General features: G+C 52.0%; 2 non-coding genes across 2 annotated transcripts; both read right to left on the minus strand.

Moving 5' to 3' along the window:
* Positions 1-4,766: 4,766 nt before the first annotated feature.
* Positions 4,767-4,860, minus strand: TRNAI-UAU. Its single transcript has 2 exons — positions 4,823-4,860; positions 4,767-4,802 (listed from the first exon to the last, which is right to left on the minus strand). It is a non-coding gene; the product is annotated as a tRNA-Ile (tRNA).
* A 5,300-nt stretch (positions 4,861-10,160) lies between these two features.
* On the minus strand, positions 10,161-10,233 carry TRNAF-GAA. Its single transcript has one exon. It is a non-coding gene; the product is annotated as a tRNA-Phe (tRNA).
* Positions 10,234-24,694: the final 14,461 nt, after the last annotated feature.

The raw sequence follows: 24,694 nt of genomic DNA on the forward strand, positions 1-24,694 counted from the left end.
AATCACGAATCTGGAGTGGCAGGGCAACCCCCTTCCCCAGTCAGATTCCACTAGGGGGCTGGGCTGGGACCTCTAGGGAGGGAGACAAAGGAAAAAACAGCCGCCACTATGGAACCCAGGAGACCTGGCTCCCAGTCCCCCTGCTCTCACCTCTAGACCCCCCTCTGCTCCCAGAGCCAGGGATAGAGCTCAGCTCCCACCTGTTCTGATCATTAGACATCACTCCCCTTTTAGGCTCGCTGCCTCTTCTATCCATGCAGCCCACCTGTCCATCCTTTTGCTGCAGGTTTCTAGGGTGTCACCCCTGCTCTGCACTCCCCCAGTGCAGCCCAAGGCCTTTCCTCTCCGCAACCACATATCCCACCCCGCCCCCCATGCTGGATCATCTGCTTCCCCACCCTTCCGCCCCCCGTTGCGGTGCACTGTGTGGCATGGCTGGGGATTGTGCAATGGCCCAGCACGAGGCAACGCAGAACGTAAACCACAGGCCCTGCCCTGCCCGACCCCACCGGAGCTGCCTTCCAGGTGCATCAGAGCCCAGCGCCCTGCACCTGTGCCCTCCTGTCCCACAAGGGGTGAGCTGCAGTCCCCACCGTGCTCTGCAGAGGGGAGAAGGGTCAAGCCAACCAGCCCATTTAGGATGGGAGAATTAACACCCTTTTTTCTGCACAGTCACCGACCATCAGCAGGATTCCTCCTTCTCCTCCCTCCTGTGCCTCAGAGTGACTAAATCTCTGTACCTAGACAGACAGTCCATCCGCTGCACCTCAATCCCCCATGCCTGAGCGTCCCTGCCAAAGTCCTGCACCTGGTTCCATAGAATTAAGTCTCACATCTCGCTGGGAACTCGACTTCTTGTGCCCAGAGAGTCTCGGCCTCCTTCAGTAGATGACCTGAGTCTGAGAAACACAGTGTTCGTCTTCTCTAAAGAAGTACTTGGAGAGATTTTTCTTGTGTGACCATGTGGCCTAATAGATAAGGCATCTGACTTTGGCTTAGGCGATTGAGGGGTTGAGTCCCGTTGTGTTTCTGCAGTTTTACCGTTGTGCTGAAAGTCCTGCTACCTTCAGGGCTGGAACCTTTTCTTGGCTGCTCAGGCCAATGCTCTGGCTTCAGCTAGAGCCCCAGGAAGGAGTTGGGGGTTGGGTGTCACAAAGGCTGGGGCATGATCCCCGAGTGCTTCCAGTCTAGTCTTTGCCATTCCTGACTTGCCAAAGAAAATGAGCGGCTGCTTGGGCTGGCGTGTAGAGCAGTTTCCCTCTTCCACATGTGCGCCTGTCCCTGTACTTGAGGGGGTTTGCTACATAGCACCTTGGGAGCCTGGATGTTTCTCTGCTTCTCGCCAGCTGGGGAAAAGCCTCTTGGGGTAAAATCTCCTGCGCCACTGCAAAAGTGAGCACCTTGAGTGGGAACAGACAGAGGCCCCACCACGGGGGCTGGCCCTCCTTTCCTACCTTCTTCTGATGTTGGCCACAGAGCATCAGCAGCCGCCCCGCATGCTGGTCTGTAGGTGGCCTTCAGTGGGTGTTTGGCATGGCAGGGAGCAGGCTGGACAGGGGTCTTTGTCGCTGTCTGCTGGCCACACACAGGCATGGTCCTCTCCTCTCCTGAACAGCCAGAGTTAGTCTGTGCTTGAAAGCAGGGACACAGGAGACTCAAGACAAGAGGGTGAGAAAGACTGAGAAAGGACCTATGAAGACAGCACACACTACAGGGACACTGCCAGGTGAAGGGATGTGGAGACACCAAGTTGCCCCATTTTTCCTGGTGCCCTACGCAGCTGTGTACTGCTCCAGTGGCCAGCCCGATCCCCCGGCTGGCTGAGACGGCCAGGAAAGCTGCCCCTGCTCCGCCTCTTCCACAAAGCCCCCACCCCTGCTCTGCCCCCATGCCGCCTCTTCGCACCCCTGCTCCACTCCATTCCCCCCCCCCACTCTGCCCTTTCCCCTGAGCTACATCCCGGTGGACTGCAGGAGGGATCAGTCTCATCCTGCACTCACCAGGCGGTGGGAAGTGGAACAACCTGGCCCCAGCCTGCTCTGCTCCACCAGCTCCCAGCTGCGGCGCTGGTGAGTGCTGGGGGGCGTTTCCCCCCACTGCCCAAGTTCCAAGGCTGGGAGCAGAGTGCAGTAGGCTGGGGCCGGATCACTCCACTTCCCACCGCTCCGTGAGTGTGGAGTCTGGCCTGCCCTGCAATTACCTGGCGGCGGGAAGTGGAGTGACCTGGCCCCAGCCTGCTCCGCTCTGTCAGCTTGGGCTGGGGGACGGGGTGCTGTGTAGGGCACCAAAATGTCTAGGGACAACCCTGAATAGATTATTTTTCCACAGGGACCGATAGCTGTTAGAATAGAGATATTCAGGCTGCTTGTACAGGCCTAGACTTTAAGAACTTAGGTGTATTTTTAACACTTAGCTAGTGACAGGGGTATAAAACAAAGAACCAAAATCCCAGTCTGCCTGTGTCTGGGCCTTCTCTCCCTAGGAGAGTCTGAGCCCTTGTTCGTAGGTGTCATAAACAGATAGTTATGGGTTAATGTCTCTTTTACCTGTAAAGGGTTAAGAAGCTCCATAAAGCTGGCTGACACCTGCCCAGAGGACCAATGGGGGACAAGATACTTTCAAATCTTGGTGGAGGGAAGTCTTTGTCTGTGCTCTTTGTTTTGGGGGTTGTTCGCTCTTGGGACTAAGAGGGACCAGACGTCCATCCAGGCTCTCCAAATCTTTCTGAATCAGTCTCTCATGTTTCAGACTTGTAAGTAATTAGCCAGGCAAGGCGTGTTAGTCTTATTTTTGTTTTCTCAACTTGTAAATGATCCTTGTTTGCTGAGAGGATTTTACCTCTGCTTCGTGTAACTTTGAACCTAAGACCAGAGAGGTTTCCTCTGGGCTGTATAAATCTTAGTACCCTGTAAAGTATTTTCCATCTTGATTTTACAGAGATGATTTTTATCTTTCTTTCTTTAGTTAAAAGTTTTTTCTTTTAAGAACCTGATTGATTTTTCCTTGTTTTAAGATCCAAGGGGATTGGGTCTGGACTCACCAGGGATTGGTGGGCGGAAAGGAGGGGGATGGTTAATTTCTCCTTGTTTTAAGATCCAAGGAGTTTGGATCTGTGTTCACCAGGGAATTGGTGAAGCCTCTCAAGGCTGCCCAGGGAGGGGAATGTTTTGGGGGGACAGGGAGTGATCCAGACACTAACTTCTGGATGGTGGCAGTGTTGCCAGATCTAAGCTAGTAATTAAGCTTAGAAGGGTCCATGCAGGTCCCCCATGTCTGTACCCTAAAGTTCAGAGTGGGGAAAAAACCTTGACAGTAGGCTAAGGCCTTTGGCTAAACAGCAGGGGCAGCCATACAATGGAAAGTGAAAGGTCACAGCCTCACCTTCCAAACCTATCACACTGAACTAAGGTGGGGTTGGGCTGTTAGGAAGACGATCCTGTCCCAGTAGTGCCCATCACCACCAGATAAAGAAACAGATCTTAAGGGAGCATCCGGTCTGGCAAGCTATCCCTTCTCAATGGTTGTGGTTGTGAAACCGTCATTTCTGTAGGGTTTATCTTTATGGCCCCCACTTTTCTTTTGTCAATCTGTCTGGTCCTTTAATTTTTTCTGTCTGCAGCAGAATTAATTTTGCTGGGTGTAAGTTAATTAGGGGAGTGGGATGTAATTGGTTAGAGAATTCTGTTACAATAGGTTAGAATTGGTTAATTACATTTCAGTAAAATGATTGGTTAAGGTCTTGCTGAGAATATTACTGTATAAACTGGGGTCAAACAGGCAGTGGGTGGGGAAATTGGAATCATGCTTGCTAACGGGGGGGAGGGGATGGGAATAGGGAACGGGGAACAGGGACACAGGCAAGGCTCTGCAGTGTCGGAGCTGGGAAGGGGGATGTGGGGTAAACACTGCAGTGTCAGAGCTCATAGACTCATAGACTTTAAGGTCAGAAGGGACCATTATGATCGTCTAGTCCGACCTCCTGCACAATGCAGGCCACAGACTCTCACCCACCCACTCCTGTAACAAACCCCTGACCTATGTCTCAGCTATTGAAGTCCTCAACTCATTGTTTAAAGACTTCAAGGTGCAGAGAATCCTCCAGCAAGTGACCCGTGCCCTACGCTGCAGAGAAAGGTGAAACCCCTCCAGGGTCTCTGCCAATCTGCCCTGGAGGAAAATTCCTTCCTGACCCCAAATATGGTGATCAACTAAACCCTGAGCATGTGGGCAAGACTCACCAGCCAGACACCCAGGAAATAATTGTCTATAGGGATCTGGGGTAAACACTCTGTGGTGTCAGAGCTGGGAAGGGAACACTGGGGAACAGACTCTGTCGGTGTATAGAGATAAGCTTGACTGATGTGAAGGGCTTTGGAATCTGCTTGCTTGGAAACTAACCCCAGTAAACATCCCTTTGTCTGCGCTTCAGACTTCTGGTCTTTTGCTGCTTGCTGTCTGTGTGACAAGAGCCAGGGAAGTGGGCGGGGGAAGGGAAAGCCAAAGCCCTCTAACAATGGCTCCTTGCTCCTCTCCCTCCAGGCTCAGGGGTCAAGGATGGGCAGGACTCCAGGCTCTGCTTGAGGGATCCTGGCACAGGGGCTGGTGGGGGAGAAAGGATTGTAGATTCTGACCTGCGCTCTGGAGAGGAGGTAATAAGGGAAGGGCACATTTGTGATTCCTACCCTGCTTCAATGTCCCCAGGGCTGGAATTCTACTTTTCACAGGGCCAAATGAGGGGGTGAAGCCATTTGGCTAATGAAAACCAGTGCTCTAGGTGAGGTTTGAACTCACAACCTCAGCATAGCTCCTCTCAGCACTGCCCTATAAGTACTGCGCGCTAACCAATTGTGCCACTGGAGCGTCTGTTAATTACTTGTCTCTCAGTCCCCTAGGTTGACAATGGCAAGGAGTCACCCCAAAACATTCTCAGTGGGGTTAGGAGCCGGTATCAACAAGCATTGTACTCGGTGGGTGGATTCTTCTTAAGGCTTCCAGGCACCATTTCACCCTTTTGTTCGTCCCTGTGTAATAACAGAGCTGATTAAGACTCACTGTAGAGTCTTGCTGCAGACCAACAGATCTGAAATCACTGATCACCAGGTCTGAGCATTAGTCCTGCTTTGGGACAGTGTCTCTCATCCAACAAACTGCCCAGTCTGCGCTAGCAGTGAGGCTCCCTCACTAACAGCTGAAATCAGGGAGAGCTGTGTGAAGTGCAGGGCCCCAGGGGTGCCTGAACAGGGGGAACAACACCCCAGGACTTTTAAAAATGGGAGGGCTCTGCCTTGCCACTTTGTAATGACCGTAAGGGTGAGTGAGGGTGGGGAGGGGGCCGAGAGCAGTGAGCAGGAGGAGGGGTCTTGGGGGAAGAGGCAGCGTAGGAGTGGAGGTGAGCTGGGGCAGGGGGCTGGGGGGTGCAGGGAGAGGGCTGCCCGCAGCAAGTAACGGGGGTGGGGGCATGCAGGGGAACTGCTCCCTGTCCCAGCTCACCTCTGCTCCGTCTTCTCCCCTGAGCACGCTGCCCCCGCTCTAATTCTCCTCCCCTCCCAGGCTTGCCGCACTAAACAGCTGATTAGCACCGCAAGTCTGGGAGGCAGGAGAAGTGGAGCGGCGCCAGCGTGCTCAGGGGAGAAGGCAGAGCGGAGGTGAGCTGGGGTGGGGAGCTGCCGCAGGGGGGGGGCTGCCTGGCTCTTTGCCATGGTCCCTGCTCCACCCCAGCCCTGCCCCCCCGCCCCTGCACTCACTGCATGGTCCACTCCTCTGGCTCCCAGCCATGCTGCCAGCGAGTGCTGTGGGGCGGTTCCCCCCTCCCCGCAAACTTGGGAGCCAGGGGAGCAGAGCAGGCTGAGGCCCCAGGCCTGCGTGGGGGGAAGCAGAGGGGGGCTGGTCCCAGGCCTCTGTGGGGGACAGGGGGCTGGCTACTTCCTGCAGGAAGTGGAGTGACCCGGCCCCAGCCTGCTATTGCACAATCCCCAGCCACGCCGCACAGCGTGCCCCGAGAGGGAGTGGGGGGCCAAGCAGATGATCCAGCACGAGGGGGTCATTCTCACTGGTAGCTGTCCAGTGGCAGTGAGTTCAACAGGCCTTGGCACATGCTGTGTGGGGCAGGAGGTCCTTGTATTTGGAGCAGTGGGAGTGAACTGCGTGCAGTTGTGTCTCTGAGCACAACTGTGAATGTTATGGTGTGTGGGGGGGTTATTGTGAGTGTGGCTGGGAGTGTGATTGTTTCTCTCTTTGGGGGTTGGACTAACATGTCCCTCTGGGTGTGTTGTGTGTGAGTGTTCTTGGGATTGTGTGAGTCCCTTTGTGTGTGTGTGTCAGTCACTTGCTGCAGAATACAAAAATCCTGCAAAGCCATTTCCTACTGGTTAGCCCAGCAACACACTGATACAGTGTCACAGACGCACACACACACACAGAGCAGGGCTCAGCAGGGGGCAGCAGGGACACACACGTCTCCCCTGGGCCAACTTGGACAATTTTCCATCACTACTCTGCACAGTGCTGGTGCCCCCACACAGGGGTGGGCAGTGACTGGGCAGGGGGGGCAGATGTGCTGGATCTGTAAAAGCAGCAAAGAGTCCTGTGGCACCTTATAGACCAACAGACGTATTGGAGCATGAGCTGTTGTGGGTGAATTCCCACTTCGTCGGCTAGATTCAGAAGGAAGCACTTTGGGAAAATCAGTCAAGGGCCTTAGCAGAGTTGGGACACAGACCCAGTGACCCCTGCACCACCCTGGGAGGGCAGTGGGGTTTAGTGGTCAGAGCAGGGAGGGGCTGGACACCAGGACCCCTGGGTTCTATCCTTGGCTCTGGAAGTGGAAGGGGTCTAGAGCAGGGGGACTGGGATCCAGGACTCCTGGGTTCCATAGGGGAGACTGTTTTTCCCTGTGCTTCCCTCCCTAGAGATCCCAGCCCAGCCCCCTAGTGGAGACTGAGCAGGAGTGGGGGGAGTTGTTCTCCCACTCTGGAGTTATGATTCAAACTCCTCCCCCAGGGACTGTGACATCACAGAATCTGCCCCGCCCCAACACAGAGAAAACTAGTGGGGTTAGGAGGGCTCTAGCTGCACCCACCAGACACCCCTGGTCATTGCAAAAAGCCCCCAAACCTACTTGCACCCACAAAACACCCTCTCAGGATATACACCCCCTGCTAGGACAGGACCTCTTGCTCCCACCCCTTTTCTTATCACCACAAGCTGCTCCCAGCCAGGCACCACACCCCATTCACACACCTTTTGTCACTACGTAGCTCAGTGGCAATCACTGCCCTGAAGTGACTCCGGTGCAGGCACTCCCCACACGAACTCCCCACACCGGATTCTGTCCACACACAGAGAATTCTCTCTGCCCGGCTCCTTCGGTTCCTCTCGCTGCTCTCCCTACTGCCGCCAGACACTGCTCATCTGCATAACCCCGCCCACGGACACGTGACACCTTCTGTCCTGCTGGTTTCAAGGGAGTGAGTTGCCCTTGGGGAGTGAGCAGGTCACAGCAGGTCACAGCCCCAGTGCACGTCACAGCCCCAGCCAGGGCCGGCTCCAGGCACCAGCTCAGCAAGCAGGTGCTTGGGGCGGCCAAGGGGAAGGGGCGGCACGTCGGGCTCTTCGGCAGCAATTCGGCGGCGGGTCCCTCGGTCCCTCTCGGAGGGAAGGACCTGCCACCAAATTGCCGCCAAAGAAGAAGGCAGCGCACTGGAACTGCTGCCGATTGTGATTGGGGCTTTTTTTTTCATTTTCCCGCCACTTGGAGTGGCAAAAACCGAGGTGCTGGCCCTGGCCCCAGCACATGTCACAGCTCCAGCACACGTCACAGCACGTCACAGCCTGGGGCAGTGAGATATTGGGGGAGGAGATGGGGGTAGGGAGATACCCAGGCCCATAGACCCTTAGGGCAGGGGGTATAGAGGTCAGGAGGAGAGGAGAGGGGTTGGCAGAGACCCAGCTTGGGTTGCAGGGGAAATGCGGTGGGGTGGAGGGAGCTGGGGGACAGAAGAGACATGTGGGTGGTGAAACGTTGGTCCAAGGAAACTGAGTCACTCCCAGGACATGCTGTGCAGGGGGGAGCACAGGGGCAGGGAGAGAGACCCAGCCCCACAGAGCCCAAGAGGGATATTGGGGGCAGGGGAGGGGATGGAGGGATGAGAGACCCAGGGTCATACATCTCCCCTGGCTCTCAAGTTTGGGGGGAGAGGGGAACCACCCCACAGCACTCGCTGGCGGCATGGCTGGGAACCAGGGGAGTGGACCAGGCTGGGGCTGGGTCACTCCACTTACCGTGCAGTGAGTGCAGGGGCAGGAGGGCGGGACTGGGATGGAGCAGGGCCAGGGCCATTGGGAAGAGCCAGGCAGCCCCCCCTGCAGTATCTCCCCACCCCAGCTCCCCACTGCTCTGCCTTATCCCCTGAGCATGCCGGCACTGCTCCACTTCTCCTGCCTCCCAGGCTTGCGGTGCCAATCAGCTGTTTAGTGCGGCCAGCCTGGGAGGGGAGGAGAATTAGAGTGGGGGCGGCATGCTCAGGGGAGAAGACGGAGCAGAGGTGAGCTGGGACAGGGAGCAGTTCCTCTGCATGCCCCCGCCCCCATTACTTGCTGCGGGCAGCCCTCTCCCTGCACCCCCCAGCCCCCAGCCCCAGCTCACCTCCACTCCACTGCCTCCTCTGAGTGTGGCTTTTGGTTCCCCGAACCACTTGGCACCCTACGTGGCTGACTAGTTCGCCTAGTGGTTGCACCTGCTGTGGACACTGCCTGTCAGCAGGATTCCTCCTCCTCCTCCTCCGTGAGATTAAATCTCCGCACCTAGACAGCTGGTCCATCCGCTGCACCACAATCCCCCATGCCTGAGCCTCCCTGCCAAAGCCCTGCACCTGGCTCCAGAGAATTAAGTCTCACATCTCACTGGGAACTCCACTTCTTGTGCCCAGAGAGTCTCGGCCCCCCTCAGTAGCTGACCTGAGAAACACAGTGTCTGCAAAAGCAGCAAAGAGTCGTGTGACACCTTATAGACTAACAGACATATTGGAGCATGAGCTTTTGTGGGTGAATCCCCACTTTGTCAGATATATCAGTGTCTGTCTTTTCCAAAGAAGTGCCTGGAGGACCTTTTCTTGTGTGACCATGTGGCCTAATGGATAAGGCATCTGACTTCGGATCAGGAGATTGAGGGTTTGAGTTCTTTCATGGTTGTGCTTGTCCAGTTTTACCTTTGGGCTAAAAGTCCTGCTCCCTTCAGGGCTGGAACCTCTTCTTGGCTGCTCAGGCCAATGCTCTGACTTCAGCTAGAGCCCTGGGAAGGAGTTGGGGGTTGGGTGTCACAAAGGCTGGGGCAGAAGTCCCAGGAGCTTCCAGTCTAGCCTTTGCCATTCCTGACTTGCCAAAGAAAATGGGCGGCTGTCCGGGCTAGTGTGTAGAGCAGTGTCCCTCTTCCAAATGTGCGCCAGTCTCTGTGCTTGAGGGGGTTTGCTACATAGCACCTTGGGAGCCTGGGTGTTTCTCTGCTTCTCACCAGCTGGGAAAAAGCCTCTTGGGGAAAAATCTCCTGCACCACTGCAAAAGTGAGCACCTGGAGTGGGACCAGTCAGAGGCCCCACCATGGAGTCTGGCCCTGCCTTCCTACCATCTTGTGATCTTGGCCACAGAGCATCAGCAGCTGCCCCATGTGCTGGTGACCTTCAGTGGGTGTTTGGCATGGCAGGGAGCAGCCTGGCTGGGTGTTTTTGTGCCTGTCTGAAGGCCACACCTAGGCATGGTCCTGCCCTCCTCTAGCCCTGACCTCAGTTGCTCTGTGGCTTTTAAGCCTTCCCTTGGAGCTGTCAGCACCAGCTGCCTCTGCTCTAGGTGCCCAGAGGAGGAGAGGTGTGTTGGGTCACTTTTACAGATGCCCCTTCCCTGGTACTGCCATTGCTCAGCTGCACAGAGGAGCTTTCATCCCCAATCCCTGCCTAGCAGCCCTCTGGCACCATTCCTGAGGGCTGCCCTGCCTCACTTTCTTCCTACCATGTTGGGAAAGACAGTTCTCATTATTAAAGGTCAGGTGGGCCAACTAGGGGCAGAAGCCCCTTCTATGTTTTCCTACTGCAGAGCCCAAGATCAGTAACTTATCTTGGGTGCAAGCACTGCTGTGCTCCCAGACCTACACAAGGAGGAATGAAAGGGCCTACCAAAGCCTGGGATTGAACCAGGGACCTTTAGACCTTCATTCTAACGCTCTCCCAACTGAGCTACTTTGGCAGCTGTAGGACAGCATTTTGGCCTGTTGCTTCTCTGTCTGGGATGTTTTTGTCAGCAGTTGCACACAAAAAGGAGAGGAAAATGAATGGCTGCTCCACACCCCCACCGGAGGAACCCAGCGCCCTTAGCTGTGGTGAGTAAGAAGTGGCTGTTGGCTGACAGGGCCTGTCCCCGAGCAGCTGGAACAGAAGCTCAGGGCCGTCCTTAGGCATAGGCAGAATAGGCAACTGCGTAGGGCCTCACGCTGCCTGGAGGCACCACTCTCAGCCCAGACAGTGGAGAAGCAGGGCTGCTGGGTCCTAGAGAGAGCCGAATGCAGCACAGTCTGAGGGACGGGATTGGCTGCTGGGGTTTCTGGGAAGGGGAGGGGGTGGGGGTTGGGAAAGGAGCTCACCTGTGAGTGTGACTCTTCCCCCCGGCTGAGGTCAGGTGAGGCTGTGGCTCTGGAACCAGTATCCTTTGTTGTCTCCCATAACATCCATTCTTCTCCCCCCTGCCCCACGGAGCACCCCCTCCTTTCTCCCTCCTCCCCAGGAGCATCCCTCTCTCTCCTCCCTCCCCTCCATCAGGGCTAGGTTGGGTGAAGTGCTGGGAGGGAGGGGAGACTGGCTGGCTGCTTGCTGAGGAATGAAAGTGAAAGTAACTCTCTTCCTGGGCAGGCAGCCAGAATTGGAATGTCACACTGCCTATATAAGACAAAGCCCCAAATATCGGGACTGGCCCTATAAAATCAGGACATCTGGATCTGGCCACCCTAGCTGGGGAGCGCCTCTCCCCCAGGCTGGCAGCTGCCAGCAATCCATCTCATCCAGGGGGAGCTGCATAGGGCAGGATGAGCTGCTGTGGCTCCATGGGTGCCCTGTCCCTGAGATCAGATGCTGTGCTAACTTCACCATGGTCCATAAGGCTGGTGGTGGTGCCCATTGGCGTGTGATTGGACCTGAGGGTTTGCTGCTGCTGTTGTCGCTCTGCACCCCAAGAGGTGGATTCTGGGGTCCTGCAGTTTTCCACCTATCTCCTCCTCTACTGCAGCTGTTGGACCAGCGGGCTGGGGGGTGAGCCAAGCATGAAAGCAGTACTGTGTTGCCATTTAGATTGTCATTTAACAACTTTGTTTGCCAAAAATTCTTGCTAACAATCCTGAATCCAATTTCAATATTTTTTTTAAAAAAATCAATATCTTAGCCAAAAACAGAAAATTAAGTTGTTGACAATTATTAGTGACAGGTTTGGTTTCAGGCAGGGAGTGGGCCAGTTTTCATCAGAGAAACAAAAAATGTTGACTGACTTTCCTATAGCCTGTTAATCCTGTTAAGAGCCCTCCAACAACTGTAATATGCTCATCTCCTTACTAGTGTATAAAGCAGGGGTCAGCAACCTACGGCACACGTGTCAAAGGTGGCAGCTGAGCTGATTTTTGATGGTATGCAGCAGCAGGCTGAGCGGCTCAGCCCATCACTGCTCTGGGGTTCTGGCTGCTGCCCTATTGCCAGCTGGGATACCAGCCATCAGCCCCACTCAGCACCTGCTGCTGGCCTGGGGACCCCCAAGGAATCCCAGGCTGGCAGTGGGCTGAGCAGGCCAGTTGAACCACTCAACCTGCTGTCAGCCTGGGGTTCCATTCACTCAGCCGGCAGCGGGCTGAGTGGGCTGGTGGCGGGCTGAGCGGGCTGGTGGCGGGCTGAGCAGGGCCAGTGGGGGGTTGAGTGGCTCAGTCTGCTGCCAGTCTGGGGTGCCAGCAGCACTCAGCCTACTGCTACTCCGGGGTTCCGGCTGCTGGCCCCTTGCCAGTCAGGAGCTCAGCCGCCAGCCCCACTCTGCCTCCTGCCAGCCTGGGTGAGCAGAATCCCAGGCTGGTAGCGGGCTGAGGGGGGGTTGGCGGCCGGGATCCTGGCTGGCAGGAGTTGGTGGTCAGAACCCCAGACCAGCAGCGGGCTGAGCAGGGCCTGGGATCCTTGTCTAGGGTTCCAGCCACCAGCCCGCTGCCGGTTTGGGGTTTCATTTACTCAGCTGGCAGTGGCCTGAGCAGGACCGGTGGCCAAGACCTCAGATAATAACAATAGTTTATCTATATAATATAGACATAGAGAGAAACCTTCTACAAACATTAAAATGTATCACTGGCACGAGAAACCTTAAATTACAGTGAACTTGGCACACCACTTCTGAAAGGTTGCCGACCCCTGGTATAGAGTGACCATATGTTGTACTAAGATTCTCCTGCTTTTTTTTTCCCTTGTGAGTCAGTATAACTTTTGCCAGCCCAGAAGTTGGGCAGCCAAAGTTTTACGTTTTCACAATGTTTTCTCCAATGTTCATAAAGTAAATACATAGTTAATATGAGTTTAAAAGGCCAGGGACACTTCTTTGTGAAGAATCTGTACAGCAGATCATGCCCATAGAAGATCCAGAAAAGAAATTTGAGGTTGAATTTTTTAATGTTGTGATGGATGAAGCAGTATCTGCTGTTGATGAAAGATTTAATACCTTGCAAGTACACCATGAACAGTTTGGATTTTTGTATGACATAACTAAATTCAACAAAATAGGAAAACAAGAGCAACTAATGACAAAGTGCAAGAATCTAGAGAGCCTCCTGAAGCACGGTGATAGTTTTGATTTAAATGGACTTGAACTGTACGAAGAATTGAGTACATTGTCATCAATGTTGCCACATGCAAAATCGGTGATGGACATTGTACAGTTTATTCATACCCGCAAACCTGTTGACAGAGGTGCTGTCAGCTGAGCTAGCCAGGCCGCCTAAACATATTAACCCCTTTCACCGCAAGAGCAAACACCGGGTACTTCTGTGCTTCTCAGCAGCTGGGAAAGAGCCTCTTGGGGGAAATATCTACTGCGCCACCGCTAAAAGGAGCCCCTTGAGTGGGAACAATCAGACGCCCCACCTGCTTTCCAACCACCTTGTGATGCTGGCCGCAGAACGAATGCTGGTCTGTGGGTGGCCTTCAATTGGGGTTTGGCATGGCATGGAGCCGGCTGGCCGGGTGTCTTTGTGGCTGTCTGCTGGCCACGCATAGGCATGATTCTTCCCTCCTCTTGCCCTGCCCTCGGTTGCTCTGTGGCTTATAAACCTTCCCTTGGAGCTGTCAGCACCATAGGTGCCCAGAGCAGGAAAGGTGTGTTGGGCTCCAGCCTGGGACTCTTCCTCCTTCCTGCCTAGCCCTGACTATGAAGCCTGGCCCTGGCACTCCTTCCTTTGAATGCCATGTGGGCAAGAGGAAGAGTGTGGCAGCTGCAGGGACCAAAGTTGTGGACATAAGGTGAAGCAGTGAGAAACAACCATATGGTCAACCTGCAGGGCTCTCCAGCCAGAGTGTTGAGTTCAAGGACCCCAACCTATAGCAGCCAGCCCACCGAACCGGACGGACCAAAGACCTATCTCCAGTGGGCATCAGTCCCCCAGCAGGAGGGAAAAAACTCCCTCTAGTTCACCCTGAGCGCACGTCCAGACTAAACCGCGGCATCAGCGGGTTAAAATCGATTGCTTTGGGATCGATATATCGCGTCTAGTCTGGACGCGATGTATCGATCCCCGAGCACGCTTACATCGATTCCAGAACTCCATCAACCCGAATGGAGTTCCGGAATCGACACGGAGAGCCGCGGACATCAATGCCGCGCCGTCTGGACGGGTGAGTACCTCGATTTTAGAAATTCGACTTCAGCTACGTTATTCACGTAGCTGAAGTTGCGTATCTAAAATCGATTTTAATGCCCTAGTCTGGACGTGGCCTGAGAGAGGGAAGCCAAGCACATTGAGCTTCATGGCTTTGCAGGAAACCAGCATTGCTCCAGGAGATCCCACTGAGATTTAAACCCAGGATCCAAAGTCCTGAGTGCTGCCCATCACACCATGGGACCTGCTGCCAGTTCATTTTCTAGAGCCCTGTGACTCTCAGCTGGCTGGTTTTCACCCTGCACTTACTGCTTCCCACTAGCAGCTTCCTCTTGCAGGACTCTCTCTCCTCCTCCAGCGACTGTGGTCCTGCACTATCAGATCCGCAGGTCCTGCGCTGAGTCCCCACATTCCCCTGCTTTGTCTCCATTCCTTGCAGGCAGCAAAAATGTTAGGGGAGCTGCCCCCCCCTTCACTCAGTGCTCCCGCTCATATCGGCCAGCTGCAGCCTCCTCTCCTGGAACTTGGGCAGCTGTTGTTTGATCCGGTCATACAGTCACATGCTGACTGGCTCCTCAGCCTGGATGCTCTTGTGGAAACCCCACAGGTGATGCTGCAGGACTTGGTACCGTTGGTTTCTTTAATGTTGTGGTGTTTCCCTAGCCGCTGGAACAAAGCCTCCAACAAAGCAGGGGGGGCAGTGGCAGGCTCCGGGATGGAGTTTGGGTGTGGGTGGGGTGCGGAATCTGGGATGAGGCAGGGGGTTGGGGTGCAAGGAGGGCAGTGGCAGGCTCTGGGAGGGATTTTGGGTGCATGAGGTGCAGGTTCTGGACTGGAGCAGGGGGTTGGGATGTGGCACCTATCTCAGGCAGCTCCTGAAAGTGACCCACACCCCTCTCTGGCACAACTCCTACATGGAAGAGGCTGGGGGGGTCTCCTGGCACCACTGCCCACAGGCACCACCCCTGCAGCTCCCATTGTCACAGTTCCAATGGCAGAGTTGGCACTTGAGGCGGGGACAGCATGCAAGAGACACGTCCCACAGGGACATGCCAGATAGTTCTGGGAGTGGTGCTCTGTGTGAAGTGAGGGTGGGTAGGAATCTGCTTTAGCATGTGCTGCCGGTAGTGGTGGCAGGAGCCCCCAGGCCCTTTCAAATCGCCCGGGGCCAGCTGCTCAGGCTTTCTGATGGGGAAGCAAAGGGAAGCCACAAGAGTGGTCATGCACCCCTCATGAGCAGTTCTGGGGTGTCTTTTGGGGGCTCCTGGAGTAGGTGGCAGAGAGGTGCAGCCTCACCACAGAGTCTGTTTCCTTGGAAGGGAGAGGGGGCTGCAGGGTGATATCCCACCTCTGGGCATCCTGGAGCCTGTGCTCCCCACTGCCATGCTGGAGCCTCCACATTTATTTATTGGCAAATAAAATTTGCAGAATTTTAAACCACTATGCACAGAATTTTTATTGTGCAGAATCTCCTGAGGAGTGAAACTGACTCAGGGAACCTCCTTGAATTGTCACTGCTTGGTTAACCACTCAGCCACCACACCAATGCACAGAGAGAGTGCCAAGCCCTACTGCTATGTGAGGGTGGGGGCTGGGGTCGGGTCATACACATTCAGACTGTACGCTCCCCCAGCTACAAACCGCTGCTGATTTCCCATTTAGGACATTACTGACAAGGTTTGGCTGTGTTCTTTTTTTATCTCATGCTGTTCGTTAGAAGGATATTATTTTTTTTTCAAAATTACACAACTCCCTAAACCTGCTTTTAGCAATCAGAATAATTTAGTGTCATCTTATTTTTGCCTGCCCCAGTACAAAAGAAGAGACTTTTGTGGTTTTCCTGACTCAGAGGATGAAAACAAACACGTGTCGGTCCCAGGGGTGGCTCTAGGCACCAGCAAAGCAAGCAGGTGCTTGGGGCAGCCCATTTGCAGGGGCAGCAGCTAAGAGGGATCCAGCCTGGGAGCAGTGACCTTGAATCCTACTTTCGCCATCTCCGACTCAAAGAATACTTCCAACACACCTCTGAACAACATACTAACCCACAGAATCCTTCCTACCAACGCTATAATAAAAAAGATTCTTCATGGACTTCTTCTGAGGGTCGAAACAACAGACTGGACTTCTACAAAGATTGCTTCCGTCAACATGCATGGGTTGAAATTGTGCAAAAGCAGCATCACTTGCCGCATAACCTAAGCCATGCTGAACACAATGCCATCCACAGCTCAAGAACAACTCTGACATCATAATCAAAAAGGCTGACAAAGGAGGTGCTGTCATCATCATGAATAGGTCGGAATATGAACAAGAGGCTGCTAGGCGGCTCTCTAACTCCACATTCTACAGGCCATTACCCTCTGATCCCACTGACAATTATCAAAAGAAACTACACCATCTGCTCAAGAAATTCCCTGAGAAAGCACAGGAACAGATCTGTACAGACACATGCCTAGAACCCCGACCAGGTGTATTCTATTTGCTACCCAAGATCCATAAACCTGGAAATCCTGGACGCCCCATCATCTCAAGCATTGGCACCTTAACAGCAGGACTGTCTGGCTATGTGGACTCTCTCCTCAGGCTCTATGCTACCAGCACTCCCAGCTATCTTAGAGACACCACTGACTTCCTAAGGAAACTACAATCCATCGGTGATTTTCCAGAAAACACCATCCTGGCCACTATGGATGTGGAAGCCCTCTACACCAACATTCCACACAAAGATGGACTACAAGCCATCAGGAATAGTATCCCCGATAATATCACGGCTAACCTGGTGGCTGAACTTTGTGACTGTTCTCACCCACAACTATTTCACATTTGGGGACAATGTATACCTTCAAGTCAGTGGCACTGCTATGGGTACCCACATGATCCCACAGTATGCCAACATCTTTATGGCTGACTTAGAACAATGCTTCCTTAGCTCTCGTTCCCTAGCACCCCTACTCTACTTGTGCTACATTGATGACATCTTCATCATCTGGACTCATGGAAAAGAAGCCCTTGAGGAATTCCACCATGATTTTAACAATTTCCATCCCACCATCAACTTCAGCCTAGACCAATCCACACAAGCGGTCCACTTCCTAGACACTACTGTGGTAATAAGCGATGGTCACATAAACACCACCCTATACCGGAAACACACTGACCGCTATACTTACCTACATGCCTCCAGCTTCCATCCAGGACACACCACACGATCCATTGTCTACAGCCAAGCTCTAAGATACAACTGTATTTGCTCCAATCCCTCAGAGATAAACACCTACAAGATCTCTATCAAGCATTCTTAAAACTACAATACTCACCTGCTAAAGAGAAAAAACAGATTGACAGAGCCAGAAGAATACCCAGAAGCCACCTACTACAGGACAGGCCCAACAAAGAAAATAACAGAACGCCACTAGCCACCAACTAAAACCTCTCCAGCGCATCATCAAAGATCTACAACCTATCCTTAAAGATCATCCCTCACTCTCACAGATCTTGGGGGACAGGCCAGGCCTCGCTTATAAACAGCCTCCCAACCTGAAGCAAATACTCACCAGCAACTGCACACCATACAACATAAACACTAACCCAGGAACCTGTCCTTGCAACAAAGCCCGATTTCAGCTCTGTTCACATATCTATTCAAGTGACATCATCCTAGGACCTAATCACATCAGCCACGCCATCAGGGGTTCATTCACCTGCACATCTACCAACGTGATATATGCCATCGGGTGCCAGCAATGCCCCTCTGCCATGTACATTGGCCAAACCGGAGAGTCTCTGTGCAAAATAATAAATGGACACAAATCTGACATCAGGAATCATAACATTCAAAAACCAGTGGGAGAACACTTCAACCTCTCTAACCACTCACTGACAGACTTGAAGGTGGCAATTTTGCAACAAAAAAACTTCAAAAACAGACTCCAAAGAACGACTGCTGAACTCGAATTAATATGCAAATTAGATACATTTAACTCAGGCTTAAAGAGAGACTGGGAATGGTTGGGTTATTACACTAATTGAATCTATTTCCCTATGTTAAGTTCTCCTCACACCTTCTATGGGTCATCTTAATTATCACTTCAAAAGGTTTTTTTTTCTCCTGCTGATGATAGCTCATCTCAATTGATTAGACTCTTCCTGTTGGTATGCATACTTCCACCTTTTCATGTTCTCTGTATGGATAAATATCTCCTGTCTGTGTGTTCCATTCTGTGCATCCCAAGAAGTGAGCTGTAGCTCAAGAAAGCTCATGCTGAAATAAATTTGTTAGTCTCTAAGGCCTGGTCCACACTACAGCGTTAAATCGATTTAAACAGCGTTAAATCAATTTAACTCTGTACCCGTCCACACTACAAGGCACTTTAAATCGATTTTAAGGGCTCTTAAAATGGATTTCTGTACTCCTCCCCAACGAGAGGAGTAACCCTAAAATCGATATTACTATATCGATTTAGGGTTAGTGTGGACGGAAATCGAAGTTATTGGTCTCATTCTTTTACTGAGCTACCCAGAGTGCACCGCTCCGGAAATCGATGGTAGCCTAGGACCATGGACGCACACCATCGAATTAATGTGCCCTAGTGTGGACGCGTAAAATTGATTTTATAAAGCCAGTTTTAGAAAACCGGTTTTAATAATTTCGATTTTATGCTGTAGTGTAGACATGGCCTAAGGTGCCACAAGCACTCCTGTTCTTTGCCGATACAGACTAACACAGCTGCTACTCTGAAGCCTGGGAGCTGAACACCAACAGGGGGCCTTGGGAGCTGTAGTTCCTTGGTTAGCTCCCTGCCTATAGAGCCAGCCCTGGAGCAGGGAAAGAACTACATTTCCCAGCATTCCCTTGGCTGCTATCAACAGGGAAGGGAGGGGGAGGGAGTATGGTAGCTGAAAGCTCATGCTGCAGCTTGCTGTGAATGGAGAGCTCACTGCTAGAGCGGGGTGGCGCTGTGACTGGGGAACAAATGTGCCCAAGGAGTAGAAGGCTTTGGCCCAGATACCCCCTTCAGAAGACATCCCCAGACTGGCCTAGGGACACTGGTGTGACCTCACCTTGCAGCCCCCAAAGAAGGAATTGGGGGGACTAAATGGACAGTGCCCCTCTCTAGCTGAAGCCTAGCAAGGGAGGTATGTGGGTCCCACTAGAATTTAAAATGAAAAGTAAGGGAGGGGAGGCTCTACTGGACCTGGGCAGCTTTAGATACAGTACCAGGCAGGTAGGAGGATTCCACTTCTGAGCCATGGAAGCAGAAATTGACTTTTCCTTTCCAGATTTAGCTAATATTCAGAAAGGGAATCTAGCACCTGCCTTCCAGATCTGAACACCTCAAAATTCAGGAGTGCTCAAGCTCAGTTTGGGCAGCTGGTACTTCATTTCTCCCAAATCAAATATACTGATCCACTGTAACTTGCTGTAGAAAAAGTAGGATGAAATTGAGCAAGAAATGCTTCCCAGAGGTTTTTAGGACTGGAATTTCTATTTTCAACAGCCATTGCCTTTTTTTGTTTGTTTGTTTGTTTAAAAGGAAGACAGTGATATTGCATTGGGAAATTCCCCATAGAAAGAAAAAGTGGAACAAAAGAATAATAAAGGCATCTCAACTTTTCCTCATTTATGGAGGACAGTCTCACAATATGCATCCAGATATCTTCCAATCACACAAGCTGAAAATTGTTCCACTTTACTGCAACTCTGTAAACATGTGGGAACCAATCCTGTCTGTGCTCTGTGCACATCCAAAATTCCTGCTGAATGACCCACCCTGGGAGCAAGTTACCAGTAACCCAGGGCTGGGGCAGAAGGAGGGTGCAGGTGGGGGGAGGAGCCCAGGGCTGGGGCTGCAGGGGGTGCAGGTGGAGGGGGCAGAGCCCAGGACTGGGGCAGCAGGGGGTGTGTGGTTGGGGGAGCATTGGTGGGGGGAGATCCCAGAGCTGGGGCAGCATGGGGTGTGTGTGTGCGAGAGCCCAGGGCTGGCTTGGCAGGGGGTGCAGGTGTGGGGAGGAGACCCCAGGGCTGGGACGGGCAGGGGGGTGAAGGTCAGGGGGTAGAGCCCAGGGCTGGGGCAGCAGGGGGGTGAGGGTCAGGGGGTAGAGCCCAGGGGTGGGGCAGCAGGGGCGTGGGGGTGGGGGGAGGCCCAGAGCTGTGGAGGCAGGGGGTGCGGGGTGTGGGGAGAGCCCAGGGCTCAGGCAGCAGGGGGATGGGGGGACAGACAAATTTTTTTTTGCTTGGGGCAGCAAAAAACCTAGAGCCAGTCCTGCCTCCACATACCGTAAGTAGGTAGGAGCGGATCATGATTCCTACTTGAAAGAGGGAGAAGCTAAGGCTGAGAAAGGAGAATTGGCTTGTCTTAGGTCACACAGCCAGCCAGTGGCAGAGTTGGGAGTAGGACCCAAGAGCCCTGATGTTCAAACTAACCATCAGATCTTGAATTTCAGAGATTGAATGACCTGAGTAAAGTGCTCTCAGATGAGCTCCAGATCAACAACAGTGCACAGTAATTATTCAGCAAGTATTTGAGGAGAACTGCAATGTTAGAGAGAATCGTGAACTGCTCAGAGACCATTAATGCAGAGAAGCAGCAAAATTAATCAAACATATAAGTGGTTATGACTTATTTACTTGGTCTTCAAAGAGAACAACAAGGACCTGAGTCTCCTCCCTGTCAATAACCCCCAGCTCAGCCAATCAGAGAGACTGAGGATGAGAGGCTGAGGGTTCTCACCAGAGAGCCCAAAGGATGGCCAGGTCACTGGTGGGAATCACTGCCCAAGCACTATTTCAGCCCCACATTTTGGGTGGACCTCCCATAGTGGGAGCTGCCGAGCACTCCCCTGCAACACACACACACACACCAGAGGGGACACTAGAAGCAAGAGAAGAAGAGAAAGGAGTGAGGGAGGGATGGAGGAAAAGATGAAACAAAAAGGACAAACCGTAATGTTCCCAGTGATTCTAAGGGACAAAATCCCAAGTGCAGAATAAAATTCTGCCACCTTAAGCTCGTGTTTTCCATGCCTAGAATTCATCTGTCACCAGATGGTTCAGACTGAACAGGTTTCAAACCTCAAGGAGGCTCTTACCTTCTAAACAGGGATGGCTGTTTTCTAGTAAAATCAGGAAAAGGGAAGGAGAAAACTTGAAAGAGATTCCTCCTGGTGCTCACGTACCTGAACCCAAATACTTTCTCGGTCCTCAAAGAGAGACCTGGAGATGGAGACTTGCTAAAGCAAAGCCACAGGGGTCTCTGAGGTTTCCCTAGCCCCTCACTCCTGTCCTGCCTGGCTGATGTCAGCATCTCTCTGTGAGGTCACCACCTCCCCACCACCTTTGACCAATAGTCTGAGGTCCTGCAAAAGGCCTTTGTGATGTCACTGCCACACCCCTCCCTTGCTGTGCTAATGTCCTGCCCCTGGCCAGGAACCTTGGAGGTTTGAGCTATTCCCTGTGATCACCCCACTCAAGGAACGTTCGTTCTAGGAAGCAAGCCGGCTAGACAGGAAAACATCAGATGCTACTCCCAATGCTACACTCCGTTTTTCAGAAATTAGTCAACATTATGGCCAGAAGAGATGATTAGAGCATCTAATCTGACCCCCTGCATATCAGAGACCTCCTGTATGACACAATAGCTACTTTTGGGGCTACCACATTCCACAAAGGCATCTAGTCTTCATTGAATGACATCAGGAGATGGTGAATCCACCACTTTCCTTGGTAGCTTGTTCCTGTGGTGAATCATCCTCGCAGTTGATTATTTGTGCCTTAAGTGTAATATGAATTTGTCTCTTTTCACCTTCCAGCCATTGGGTCTTGTTATGCCTTTCTCTGCTAGATTCAAGAGCCCTTTAATAGCCAATCTTTTCTCTCCATTAAGGAACTTCAGTGAAGTCACCTTTCAATCTTCTTTTGATAAGCTAAACAGGTTGAGCTCTTTCAATAGCTCACTAGAAGGCATTTTTCTCCAGCCCTCAGAACATTTGGTGGCTCTTTACTGCCCCAGCTCCAATTTCACAACATCTTTTTCAAATGAGGACACCAAAACTGGAAGTAATATTCCAGTATCAGTCTCACTGATGCTGTGTCACCTCCTGTGATGTTATTGACATATTCTGTAACTATAGATCACCGTTGCGACCACTGTTCTATATTTGCAGCCAATATTGTAGAAATGTTGTCGTATAAGGGGTGTATGGAGAGGTTCTGATTAGCTGATTATAAGGATGTTGTCTCTAGATGTGTATCATTTTTGTTGTTGACGTTATGAATATTGGCTCTATGCTGCCCATATTTCAAACTTGTGCTACGCTTCCCAGGAAACCCCAGCCAGACAAGTTGGTGTCAGTTCTGCCTAGCCTGCTTGATGGCTCATTAAGGACCACAAGTTATGCAACTGACCCATTGAGAGAAGGCAGATATGCCTTGTGACTTAGCAAGGTATGCAGTGACCTGCCTATGGACAGAACTTTAAGGTTTTTTTCTATGCCACGTGCTGGATAGAGTGTCTTTGGGACAAAGAAAGCAAAGACCACATGGCAAGAGACTGTAAAAGGCTGATGCCTTGTCTCCATCTTGTCTTCAATCCTGCTTCATACCACTGGAGGGACTTTGCTACAGACTGAAGCTCTCTATAAAGGACTGAATGACCCATCCCAGCTGTGGATGGACTCCAGAGACTTGATTTGAACCTGCCGTTTATTCCATCACTGCTACAAGCCTGAACCAAGAACTTTGCCATTACTGGATGTGAAGGGTTCAAATCCATGTGCATTTTATATAACAACCTGGTCTATGGATTGTGCCAGCTCTTTTCCAGACCCAAAGTCCAGAGTATGGTCAAGGGACCAGAGGCCTAGCAAATAGTGATCAGCTAAGAGAAAGCTGGGGTAAACGGAAAGCCTTACTTGCTAAGATAGGCCTGGTCAGCAAATTGCCGGGTGCTAGAGCTAAGAACTAAATAATCATGTCTCATTCAAAGTTGCAGATTGAACAAAGAATCCCTGTTCCTATTGTGTTTGATTATTCTGTAGGGAGATGTTCTTCCCACAGATCCAACCTTGAATTTATGAGAAGTTGGCACATGTCAGTATAAAATATGGCATCCTTCCACCTCCCTTCCAAGGGACCAATGCCTTGCCTTTAGACAGACAGAAAACAATCTTTATTGCCATATACTTTCACTGTTTCTTTTCTTTAACACCTATGAATGTACCTGTTGGACCATCAAAAGAGTTGCTCCATTTCTATGGACCTCAAATCAGAATTCAACATAGATATTTTATACTAATAACATTTTATCAAAGTATTCATTAAATGTTAACCTGCTAACTTGAGACTATGGGCGGAGATATTATGTAACCTGTTAGCCACTGGCTAATGTGCTATCTTGTCTTCCTGCAAAACCTATCTCGGGGTGTGGAACTGCCTACCCTGTCACTTTCCCCCACCCATGAAAAACCTATGTATTCTATTGTAATCAATTGATTGACAGTGTCTCTGGGCCTAATAAGCAAGGTGACTCTCCGCCTGCAGTGTGTGTAATAAACTCCTTTTATTGACCTCTACACGGTGTAGATTTATCTCCTTCACAGACATCTGCTGAATAAAGAGGAGATTCAGCATCCAGCACCCAGTGGTGCCTGGCTGAATGTGCCTCCTCTCCCACAGCTTGGTGATCTTTTGAGGAAATGGAGAAGACTGCCTTTGCCTAGCTGTACATTGCTTGCAAAAGAAACAGGTCTTTTTGGTGACAAGTGTTGAAAGGAGCCACTAGGCAAATGTGGAGACAAGAAAAACATCTCCTAACTGAACTTGCATCTGTGGATGCTGAAGCCACAACACAGAGTGCTAAACGCTATATGATCACGGCTGGAGTCAGAAGAGTCTCTACCAAAGCCTTTTTCCACCAGCAGGGGCCTCTCTGTGCACAGAACTCCTGGTAGCTTGATGGCTGCAGGCAGTGGAGAACTCTATTTTGGCATCTCTTTGTCTCTTTTGTGGTGAACACCTGCAGTGACTGTTAAAAGGCCTTTGGATAGTGGTCTTTGGGAAGAGCTGGCTGAAGAGCTTTCCTAGTAACCAGGAAATCTTGGCTTGGCCTAACAGTTCTTCCTTATTGAACCTAATGTATCTGTTGGCTCCTTTTTCGTATCTCTTCATAAGAAAGAAAAGACCTGTCATCAGAATCCTTCTAAGTGGTGGTTCAAGACAGAGAGAGCCTTCCTTGCGGCTGAGTCTTGGTGCCATGGGGCATGTCTCACCACTGCAGTGCCTCCTGTTGGCCGTCCTGCCAATTAGGTCTGGTCCACCAGTGCACCTTCATCCAGTGGCATCTGGCTGCCATCTGTTCTATCACTAGGACCCATGTCGCTCTCAGGACTTCAATGTCCTCTTATGGACAGAGCCCTCTGGCTGTGCCCCACTCAGTTCTCTCCCCCTTCCAGGGGGCAGCTGTCCTCTACCCAGACACTTGCCTCAGTGGCCAGCTGCAGTCCAGGGTGTAGCCACCTGTGTCAGTGGCAACTGAGGCAAAAGGGGTGCACCTCCAGCCCCCACCATCTGTTTCCCTGGACCACTTCCCCGCAGACCTAGCACCTTCCTCCACCTTTGTATAAGGGCCTCAGTCCGGCAGTAATCAGCCAGGAGGTCACTCATGCTCCCCTTACCCACCCAGCACTACTCTGATCATGGTACCCCTCCTTCTCCTTCTCCTTCTCAGCAACCAATCCTCCCTCCTCAAACTCCAAGGAGTGACTGACTCTTGCTGTGCTGAGCAGCCCTTTATATATGGGCTGCTCCAGCAAGCCTTCTCCTGT

The sequence above is a fragment of the Gopherus evgoodei genome, unplaced genomic scaffold (assembly GCF_007399415.2).
Source record: "Gopherus evgoodei ecotype Sinaloan lineage unplaced genomic scaffold, rGopEvg1_v1.p scaffold_96_arrow_ctg1, whole genome shotgun sequence".
NCBI classification, from domain to species: domain Eukaryota; kingdom Metazoa; phylum Chordata; order Testudines; family Testudinidae; genus Gopherus; species Gopherus evgoodei.